Raw genomic sequence first — 11988 nt, 5'->3', positions numbered from 1 at the left:
ATATCAAAACATCTATGTGAGGTTCTTGGAAGACACTAAATTATTCAAAGGTGTGGATTTAACTGGTTGTTTGTCTGTATCTGCCCTACAATTCAAGTGGTCATAAGCGCGATAAACAAAAAACCGCATTCAGTGTAGAAATGTTAATTGCTCAAGGGTAATTTAAATCAAATTGCGCTTTGAATAGAAACACGGTTAAAGTAGTGAGCGCTTCTGCCTCATAGTTCAATGTCATGGTTTGGCATGGAAGACGCCCCAAAAGTAGGGAGGCAGCAATTTGTTTTGAAAAAATAAAATGTAGTGGAAAAAAAACAAGGGGACTCTGGGAAAATGAACAGGGGACCAAAAGACAACAACAAGGGTAACATACATTTGTGAACATGTAAATAATTGGTTATGTAAAAAAATATTTTTCAGTTTTGGATTCAGTTTTGGATATTAATCTTGGATGTAGCAGCAAGGGGTACCTACCTGCTGCTTCTGCTTAAAATCATCAGCACTAGTGACCCTAACGACGACAAGCATTGTTGTAAACGAATGAATAACAAAGATCCGCGTGGATTTTTAGCCGGTAGGCAGACATTTAAAGGACAACCGACGTCACTTTTTTGTTTCCTAACTGACCTCAGAAAAACGTTTTATAGCATCTAAAATACCCAAAACACGCAGTATGATATCTTTATTCAAATGCAAAACACCAATAAAAATGACTTAAAGTGGCCAAAATCTGCAACAAATTGAGCTGCGAATTGGGCATTTTCAGAAGGTCCCACCCTCAGTTCATGATGTCATGCCAAGACGTCTTGCATTGTTGGAGAATCAAAACAATGGCTTCAGATTCGGAGAATATGCTTTCTTGTTACACATCCAGGTATGAATATGATTCAAATAGTTCTGAAGAGAAACACATACATGTTTGCAATCGATTAAAGAATTTATTCCATTCCATTTTGAGGCAACATTGGGGGGGAATGTATCACCAAAAAAGAGGCAGAAAATGACCAAGCTCTGTGTGAGGTATTAATCAGCCCGTTTCCACAGGCTGATAAATTCCTTACATGGAGCTTGGTCGCCCTCTTCTGGCTCTTTTTGGTGCAACATGACGTTTTCAGACCAAACAAGTACAGCAAAATATGGCTGCTAGTGCATTTATGGCTCTCTCGGACCCCACATGCTCATCGATATAACAAGTTCAAGATGAATTCCCTCATGCCAGCCTTGATTTTATAGAAGGTCTCGTTTAAAATCCTTCATGTGGCGGGTAGGAGTCAATTACGGTGTCAGCTGTCTTCTATCTTATTTACAGTGGAGGGCCGTAGATTTCATCACTAGGCCTTCAGTAGTGCTACATCTGAATCAATACAAACTGAAAAAGCGTGGTGTGATTTGCTACAAGTACAATAGAGGGTACCATTAGCCAGGAAATAACTGTCCGACCTTTCTTAATCCATCTTTTCTTAAAAAGTCCGTCTTGAAAATGGCTTTATCCGTAAATCTTCAACCAAATCCATTTCTTCTCCTTCAGCCATTGTGGATTGACAAAACTGCTATTAAATCAACACAATATATTTGCTAATGCAGCTCGCTACCAATACAGTACATTGGGCTAGCTCTGGCCAGTATGCTGTTGTCACTAACGGCTTGAGATCAAAGCAGTTATTGCAAACGATGATTGGCTAGTAACTAGCCAATCATAGTTTGCTAAAATGCTGACGTTGACCAGCGCCTGGAAGAAGGCGTTGATACCCTTTTTGGGTTGCCAACTTGAACTCTGATTGGTTAGAGCAACAGTTTGATTGACACATTTAATGCGACAGGGCCTGCAGAACTGACTGTGAAGGCGTCCATGTAGATTTCTGACCATGGTAACAAATGAGGGCTGAAATGTGATTGGTTAAATGCTTAAATACAAAAGCAAATGAAGCAGCGCAACAGTGGAAAAATAATTGAAGGAAGCTGAAAGGCAATTGTGAATTATTTAATATGAATTCATGGACAAAATATAATTAACATCAGTCTGTGATTGAGATATTTTTAGGCCAGCAGAGAAGGCTATACAGGCCTTGATGGTCTACACAGGAAGTGTTATAGGAAGGAAGCACAGGATAGGAAAAAGTCAGGATTGCTGAATTGTGTGAATTCGATGAGCTCCATCTGAAGGCCGGGATCTTCGATGGAAAAAAAGTATTTTGCAGTCTTTACGGAGATTGACTACTTCCTTTTATTCAGTGATTGTTTTCCGGTAGCTGCACTTACGACGAGCGAGGCACAACCGCTCTTGTGTGATTTATATCACCATAGCAACAGCAGAGGATTTGGCTATTGTTTGACACTAGTTTTGCACGGGCAAAAAGAATGTGTTCACTAATTTGTCCATTCGTAGGAATTAATCTTAGTTCTTATCCTCCGCTTAAATTGTCAAACCTTGTGTCAGGTGATCATTAATGTGAATCATGATGAACCTCTGATATATCTTTCTCTACATTTCTATACATGTATAAAATGAGTCATTATATAGTTCAACTTAGTTGTCATAGTAACCAAAAGCATGCGGGCAGGTCAGCGATGAAAACCGCAAAATAGCTCAATGTTTCATTCTCGCAAGCGTCAGCAAAAGACCTTGACAGTTTTTTTTTCTCAGCCGCGGAGTTCTCTTCTTTATTTATTTCTTTATTTGGGTGAGAAATATGAAACCAATCTGAAAGGAAACTTCCATTTGAATGATGAAGCAGAGGTGGCAAAGTTCTCTCTAATGGACACGAAGCATCCCAACAACTGATACAAGGGCAACATTATTGTGAGAAATGTTTTAAAAAGACAAATTGTGCTTTGAGAAAAACGCAACAAAACAGCCATTGCACTGCGTCATTCTTAGATTTCATTTCATGTGGTTTGTGGTGAACCGATTATAGCAACAGGAAATGATCAAATATTAGAATCCGCTCTGATCATGATACCCTGCAGTTGTACACCACAGTAATTTGCACCACATGCAAAATAAATAATGAAATAAAAAGTACAAACAGCGATGAATTGGGCCTTCTGATTTTTTTTATTGCCATTACTGGAGATGATCATCGATCTTTGTGAACAAACTCTGCTCACATTAGATGGTGTCCGCAAAAAAAGCATTGCAAATTAACATTGCCCATCTGTCTATGTAGGAGTGTTTCAAAGCACAAGCTCGGGAATTCAGCCCAAATGACTGTTTCGTACCAATTTGGCCAAATTCCTGTTGATACTTATTTTTTTGTGCATGGCCATGATTGGATTAGCCTTTATTAGTCTCTCTGTGGAGAAATTTACATTTCACAGCAGCAAAGTGATGAAAGTAAATCGAAAAACCAAATACAGGAGCTGCTGTGAAGGCAGCCACTCCCGCTGTGCCATTTTGAAGTCAAAACAAAACAAAAAAACCAAATAACAAATAATATGACACAATCTTTCAATCTTAAGTACTTTCTACACCCTCTTTATTGTATGAAGCAGTTCTAGATGAAAGACGAGAGGATCAAAGTGTCCTTTTCACCAGTTGATCAGGGACATCATGATGGAAGGTGCACATCTGCTACAAGCTAAATGTTGAAAGCAAACAGGAAGGTGTAGCATCCATTGATGAAAACTGTCTCACATCTCCTGTCCCACGTAAATCCGCTTCAATTCCAAGCCGTAGATTTTGTATTTCCCAAATGAGAGACGAATAAAGGTATTCTCATTCTTATTTTTATTCTTCATCCTCTCTGGCTAATGTGATATCATTTTAACGTAGTCTTAGGAGACGTACTCTTCATTTTTGTTCATGTCCACCGTAGCACTGCATACGAATCAATGCCACCAATTTACAAGTGTCCTTTGACGGCTTGGTGAAGAAGTGCTGCCTTCAAGAATGAAAATACAATCCATGCACTTACTGTCTTTGCAGATAATTGTTTTTTTCCTGTACATTCTGGTCTCCCACTTTGCTTCTGCAAATACTACTCGCTCACCTTATTGCAACCACTTAGTTCCGACCCTGGTCGTCATGGCAACGAAAGTCATAGTCGGCCTCGGCTCCACTGTCCGCGGATTTACTGTCTTTATAGAAGATACAGTGCACTTTTCAGGTGAATTATGATGGAGTCTGGGCTCAACAAGTCGTTCTGATCCTGGTTGGCTTGGCAATGACAGCTGGACTGAGTCCAGACCTCCAAGTGGAAGGTCTGGACCAGTGGTCCAATTTGCACATAACCGTCCCCTCAAAACAGTTTCAGTTAGGCTCTAGAAAGAGGAAACGAAGTTTGCCGTAATTCCTAATCTTAGCACAACGTTTCCTGATAAGACTCAACAGTTTTAACCCTTTCAATGCACCCTGTAAACTGATACAATACAATACAATACAATACAATACAATACAATACATATTGATTTATGTAGCGCTTTAACAACAGCTGAAGCTGTAACAAAGTGCTTAACATGGACAATTCTCATATACAGTAAATAAAGCAGTCACAAAGATAGTAGAACGCACCAGGGAGTACCGATAAACTGTCCACTGCAGTAACCGCTGTCCCTGAAAAGTGGTTAAATAGCAAAACATAATATCAGTCCTCCAGGCATTCCTGTGCCAGTAACTTTTTTTTAATCCAGTTCTGATAGTCACTTGCATTTGGAACACTGTGCTTCTGCGCAGTGTCACAGATGATACCCTTCACACTTTGGAGCAGAACATTTGGTGCTATTTGAGGTTACCATAGTTACCACAATATTGTGGAACCGGATGTCCATAATGTAGATCAGTGTGCATCTATGATTTCTGTTGTCAGAGCAACCATTCCATTTAATCCTGTGCATCACCGAAGAGAAAAAAACACACCTGATAAGTCATGAGGTATGCAGTTTTGCTAATTCACAGCTGAACTTTGAAACATGACTGGTCAGAATCTGCACTTTTGATTTGTCATTTATTATCCCTGGATTGAATCACAAGCTTTGTATCCTCGTGATTACCTGAACTCTCCACAAAAAATATAATTTATCTCTGCATTCATTTCATCTCATTCAGAGTTTATAAGGATGCCTGTCTTGCTGGAGCCGGTTAACTGCTTTATTAAACAATAAAACCAGCTTTCAAACGGCTGCTCTTATTATTGGGACTGAATGTTATTTTATCTATCCATCTATCCGTCTGTCCATCCGACCGGCCGACCGTCCGACCGACCGACCGTCCGTCCGTCCAACCGACCATCCGACCGACCGTCCATTGCCACCTAGTGTATTGGATGTGTAATTGCACTTTATTCTAGTATGGAAAACAAAGAGCATATTCCCTCGGCATGATGCGATTCTTGGTCCTTGGTTTACTTTGAGGATACTGTACCATACAGATGTTATGATGAAAACTGGAAACTGCCTGAAACTGTTATTGTCACGGTTTGCAAGGTGGTGATGGTGGTGGATCCCAAAAAGCAGACAGGAGGGAGCAGCAGGTTGTATTTGGATTGGATTGGATTGGATTTGCCTTTATTAGTCTCACAGTGGAGAAATTTACATTTCACAGCCTAGACTAGCTTATATGTGACAAATAGTATTAAAATAAAGTCAGGAGGAACAAAAGCTAAAACATCAAAGTCATCTGAACAGAAAAGTACAAAGCATTAAAGAAAACCATGAGTAAAAATTTGCCAAGATGAAACAAACCTGACAAGTTGAAGCAAACACATTCAATGACCTGGCATGGAATGGTCATGCCGGGAGTCCTTTTAACTGCCACTGATTGGAACGACCAAGACCTGTGCAGCTGCCGGCGCAGCCGACAGCGCTATCCGTTGGTCGCCAACCAGATTGTGACAGTTACAAAGTGCACAATTTGTCCTGTTTTTTTCTTCTTTTCCGAAATCTGTTTAAGAATCTTCACAAATGAGAATATATATGAACACACAGGTGCATATTCATCCCAGAGATGAAATTATTTGATTTATTTATCCGATTCCAATGACTGTACTCAAAGACCTGAAATGACTGAAAGAAGAGCATTTTAAAATTCGCTGTCATTCATGAGTGTGAATACGCTCCCGCACGACCTACCAAAACATGAATGGATGTCTTGTTGAAGATGTGAAATCTAATTTTTTTTTCACACTCATGTTACAAAAGCACGCATATGTATAAGTCGACATGGCTATACAGTATTATGGACCACACACAAGACAGTTTGCTAATTTTTAACCATTTCTTTCTGCCTTCCTACACAGCTCTGATATCAAATGGTGGTTGCCATAGAAACAAGCGCACAAGCCACAACATGGCTTTTGGAGGACAGATACTGATCAACATAGGAGAAAAATTCAGATCTATTTCAAACTTTTGCATGAAAATAATAATAAATAGTATCAACAAGATTGTGGAAAAGGTTTTTTTAGCCGTCATCTGTACTTCTTTGAAGGTGTCGGACATTTCGCTCCTCATCCAAAGAGCTTTGTCAACGAACTAAAGTTGTGCTGGTAACTCTGGCCCTATATCTGAAGACTATATAAAAAGACCGTGCTTACAACAGACTTCTTAGGCCGATACCACATATGATTAGTCATGCTAATGAGGTAAACCAGGGCCAGGGATAGAACAATAGAGGTAATCAGATTGGCTAATAAGTTGAAATCAGCGCCAGGGATAGAACCATAGCGGTAATCAGAGTGTACAGGTAATCAGATTGTCTAACGAGGTGAAACCGGGGCCAGGGATAGGACAATAGGAGTAATCAGATTGGCTTCAAGGAGTGGTACTCTAACCTTAGAGCAGGGACCTATCAGAGCAGGGGTCTGGCATTGCCACATCTGTCCATTAGGGATATGTGGCCAGGGTTGCCAGCACAATTTTAGTTAGCTGACAAAGCTCTTCGGATGAGGGGCGGAAGGTCCGACACCTTCAAAGGAGTACAGATGACTGCTGAAGAAACCTTTTCTTCGATGAACAACTCCTGTATGACTGAGACCCTACACAGACGTATCAACAAAATTCTAATTCAACGTTTTTGAGATTTAACTTGGAAATTGTATGTGCACAAAAGAACTTACAGGTCACAACTAAAAACCCCAAACAGCGAACTTGGTGTGAAAAAAGCAATTTCACTTGTATCTCCCTCTCTTGCTGGCTCGATTCTATTATTCAGTCCATTCACCAAGAAACGAATCCCATTCCATGCTCAGCCGCCTCCAAAGATGAATGCTGGGGTGTAAATAACTCAACAAAATGGTCTCAGCAACAGTTCAAGTCTTTTTTTTTTGGGCAGTAACATTTTGCATAATTTCACCGAGACCCAACAAAGTTTTGATTTTCAGAATGAAACAATTCTAAACAAACCTGTCTTGGTGTACAGTACTTGTCCTTTCAATCCAAGTACAATATCCAGTCGTCTCGTCGGAAATCGAATAGATCAGGAGGGCAATGGTATGAAATCAGCATTTTGTGTGAATATTTCTTGATTTATTTATCTATCCCGCTATCTAGCTAGCTATCTTGCTAGCTAGCTGTTTGCTATCTATTTGCTATCTAGCTGGCTGGCTGGCTATCTAGCTGGCTATCTATTAGCTATCTATTGGCTATCTATATAGCTTTCTATCTATTTGAGTTACTTCCGGGTTGAGTAAACACTCACGCGTGTGGCTGCCACTGCTCACCCACATAACAACGTTTCCTGTGACTGTGAAGTGACCTTGAGAGTTTTGAAAGGCGCTTATAAATTAAATGTATTATTATTATTAATAAACATCTGTGAATAACTTGTTTTAAATATAAGTGACTTTAGTCTTTTTGTCCCATCAGCAGTTCGAATCGGCACCTCCATTTACAGATGGATGTAAATAATTGAACCGTAACCACTGGCACGTATACGGCGCACGAGATGTGTTCATAAAACGTATACCTGTATTTTCAAATCTGTCTTATGTCACAATCACAGTCTGTTGCTTGGCCAAACTCCAAAACACACTTGAGCATTTGTGGTGTTGAATAATTCACAAGTGCTGCAGCCATTTTACAATTAGTTTTACAATTGCCATTTTACAATTAGTTTACAAACAGCCATTTTACAATTAGTTTAAAGGAGGAAACATAACTCTAAATTCAGACGGCACCACGGGATAATTGCTCAAGGTAATCTTAGGCTTTTTGCTCACGGTGATTGGAAGAGAGGCCAGAGAAAATGCTCGAATGATCACGAATGATTGTCATGTCTGTACTTTGTTTTATGATTGTCAGTCATGACAGTTTGCAGCAGATTGTGAGCCAAAATGGAAGGAGAGAAAAACACTGAATACAACCCACATAACTGCATAACTGGCCTTGAGTCTTTTCGAGCCATGCGACAATGGCGCCATGACTGACTTGGATCGAAACGGAACGGTATTATGCTCAAATTAGGGCCGATTTTCATGCCCGTTGTCTCTCAGTGCCTTCTGTAAACTGTGTCGTCTGCGGGCATATTGATAATGAGATGAATGGCCATTAACAAGGATTGTGCATGAGCACCATGCCCGCATGACATCTTGAGCGTTTTCATTACTCTGCACATTTGTATGTCACAATACTCGCTCCCCATCTGTGCAGACATGCACTCAGAGACTCTGTGTGTGTGTGTGTGTGTGTGTGTGTGTGTGTGTGTGTGTGTGTGTGTGTGTGTGTGTGTGTGTGTGTGTGTGTGTGTGAGAGAGAGAGGGAGAGAGAGAGAGAGAGAGAGAGAGAGAGAGAGAGAGAGAGAGAGAGAGAGAGAGATGGGTGGAAGATGGATGGATGGATGGATGGATGGATGGATAGATAGATAGATAGATAGATAGATAGATAGATAGATAGATAGATAGATAGATAGATAGATAGATAGATAGATAGATAGATAGATAGATAGATAGATTTAGTTGTTGATAAATAAAGTTGTCTCACAAGCCATTGTCTCATACATGGTACATTTATTTATTTGATTGTTTATGTATTTGTGTATGTATATATTTATTTATGCATTTATTTCAATATTTGTTTATTTATTGACCGTTTTTATTTATTTGTTTGGTAACAGGTGCCGCAATGCAGAATGCCTGTATGACCGCATAATTCCGCAAGTGTAAAATCTTTATGAAAATGTATACTCAAAGACAACAATATTAATATTTTAATAGGCTTTGGGGGTCCACCCTCAGCCTTTTCGGCCATTGCTCATATTGTGTTGCCCCCCTGTGTGTATCTCTATCTATCTATCTATCTATCTATCTATCTATCTATCTATCTATCTATCTATCTATCTATCTATCTATCTATCTATCTATCTATCTATCTATCTGTCTGTCTGTCTGTCTGTCTGTCTGTCTGTCTGTCTGTCTGTCTGTCTGTCTGTCTGTCTGTCTGTCTGTCCGCCCGCCCTCCCTCCCTCCCTCCCTCTCTGTCTATCAATCCACCAATATACTCTATAATCTCATTTTGGAGGTACAAATTATTTATAGAAGTTTATTGTTGCTCCGGTAGATAGACAAGAACTATACCCGTTGAACCCTGTTATCACACTTTAGCATCAGTTTTATTTAGAACCACTGGTGTTGTTTTATATTCACTATCAAACCACACAATTATGCAACTGATTTCAAGTCAGAGCAGCAGGATTTTCACAGTTTATTGAGGCTTTGGGGGTTGGTGATGAATCAAGGGAAGTAATTCTAAAAATTGTACAACAATGTGATTTAGACTTGAACCTTCCAGTGGAAAACATAATTTTGGGTTTGGTAGGAAGGGAGGCAAAGCACAAACCAAGTTAGCAAACCTAACTTTAATAATAAGCATTGAAAGTCATGATTACTAAATAGACATAAAGCTTATTTGTCTTGGCTTGGACGCTTGGGGTAGTGTTCAAGTAGAAACACTGTAATGTTGACGGGGTGAGGCGCATCACTGCGGCAGGGTAGCAGAAGTTCTGTCAATGAATGTGCTAGGGTGCCTCCGAGTGTCCATGAAACGGTATTGCGCCAATTTCATGGACCGTGAGTACGTATAGTGAACATTCATTCATCATTGATCTGAACCGTTGATGGGGTTCAACCGGAACTGGTTACCAAACAGTGACAGGGCACACATAGACAAACAACTTCACAGTCACAATAACATCGAGAGAAAAATTAAAATGTTCAATTTACTTGCTTGTTTTTGAAATGTGGTAAGTAAACTTGGGTCCCTCAAAAACTCAATCTAAAAAAAAATCTAAAATTGAAATGACTATTTGGAGGGAAAAAACACTGTTCTTTATACCTGTGATGGTACAAAAATTCGTCTAAAAATATCAAAAACTACTTTATTAATACTCTATCAAAAACTACTTTATTAATACTCTAATGCAGGGGTGGGCAAACTTTTTGACTCGTGGGCCGCATTGGGTTCTAAAATTTGACAGAGGGGCCGGGCCAGGAGCATTTGGAGGGTGTGTTTGGGCCGGAAATACTAAACCTAAAGCATTAAAGGACAACTGACGCCTTCGGACAAGTTCTGGCCATAATTTGTAAAATCACTTCAAATGAGTTCGACTGAGCGTCTTTTACAAAGATTCCACAGCATATTGCTATAGTTTACGTTTTAAGACTTGCGCTGAATATTCATGAAGTCTTGTTTTCGAGTTGATGACGATCCCCATGTGACGTCACGTTTGGACCGCCCCTGACCGAGAAAACGACACACAATGCATTTTGCGGTACTTTGTTTAGTCTGAGAACTTCGTGTTGATCCATGTTGATGGCGAAATTAGAAGGAAAACACATAAATAACGCGATGGTGAATCGTTGTGTGTTGCACCAAGACAACTATTTGATATTCGCTGACACAAATTCCCAGCTGACAAATCAGCCCATTTCCAATGGAGCTTGGGCGCCATCTTCTGCATTTTCTGGGTGCTACATTGCTCTCATTGACAGCTCGAATTGATATGGGAGGACTCCTTTAATCAATTGCAAACATTTATGCTTTCGTCTTTGAACTATTTGAATCATATTCATAACTGGATGAGTAACAAGAAAGCATCTTCTCCGAATCTGAAGCCATTGTTTTGATTCTCGAGCAAGGCAAGAAGCCAACCTTCTGAAACAGGCCATTTCCGGATTCATTTTGAAGTCATTTTTATTGGTGTTTTTAATTTAACAAAAAATTTCAGCCTGCCTATTTTGGGTATTTTAGATGCTATAAAACGTTTTTCTGATGTCAGTGGGAAACAAAAAAATGGTGTCGGTTGTCCTTTAAATGTAGTGTGTACAAACCTCATAGCACAGTAAGTACACTACAACCCAATTTATTAACTGTCTTTCAATGTGAAAAATATCCCTGATTAGTTAATAAATGTGTTCCAAGGAATATGCAAGATATGGCGTTTACATTCTATTTCGCAGATACTTGGAGGAGGAAATGGAAATACAGTAAAGTCTCGTTATATCGATATCGGATATATCGATAGTCCCGGTTATATCGATACTATTTCTATGCACGCACGGAGAAAATTACATGCAAACAGGGTCGGATATATCGATAGTCCCGGTTATATCGATATTTTTTCGGACTCCCTTGAATATCGATATAACGAGACTTTACTGTAGATTAAAATAACATATGCACTGTGATTTATCAAGATTGCGTCTGTTTTTAATAAGTTTCCATCAAAGGAGCAAAGTTAAAGAAATCAACATTTATTGAAAAATGGAATCACTTTCAACATTCAAAACATATTATTACACAACGAAATATTCAAGCTCAATAATACTTACTTGTTTTAAATTCCGCAAAATCTTGGATGGTTTGTCCTGACCGCGCGCTCTACAAACTCGCCACTGACGCCCTCGCCTTCACGCGCAAACAGTACACATGTACCGTCGCCGAGCACACAGACATAGGCTACCTGCAGTTGAAATTTGCATACTTGGCACGGCAGCCAATCAGAAGCCTGCTTCTTTCTTCCGGACTTTCGCAAGCGTTCTAAGGTCGTGCATTTGCATATCA

The sequence above is a fragment of the Hippocampus bargibanti genome, linkage group LG12, assembly GCF_051943395.1.
Source record: "Hippocampus bargibanti isolate YZ-2025 linkage group LG12, ASM5194339v1, whole genome shotgun sequence".
Lineage (NCBI taxonomy): Eukaryota > Metazoa > Chordata > Actinopteri > Syngnathiformes > Syngnathidae > Hippocampus > Hippocampus bargibanti.
The sequence above is the reverse complement of the archived record's forward strand: the minus strand, read 5'-3'. Positions refer to the sequence as shown.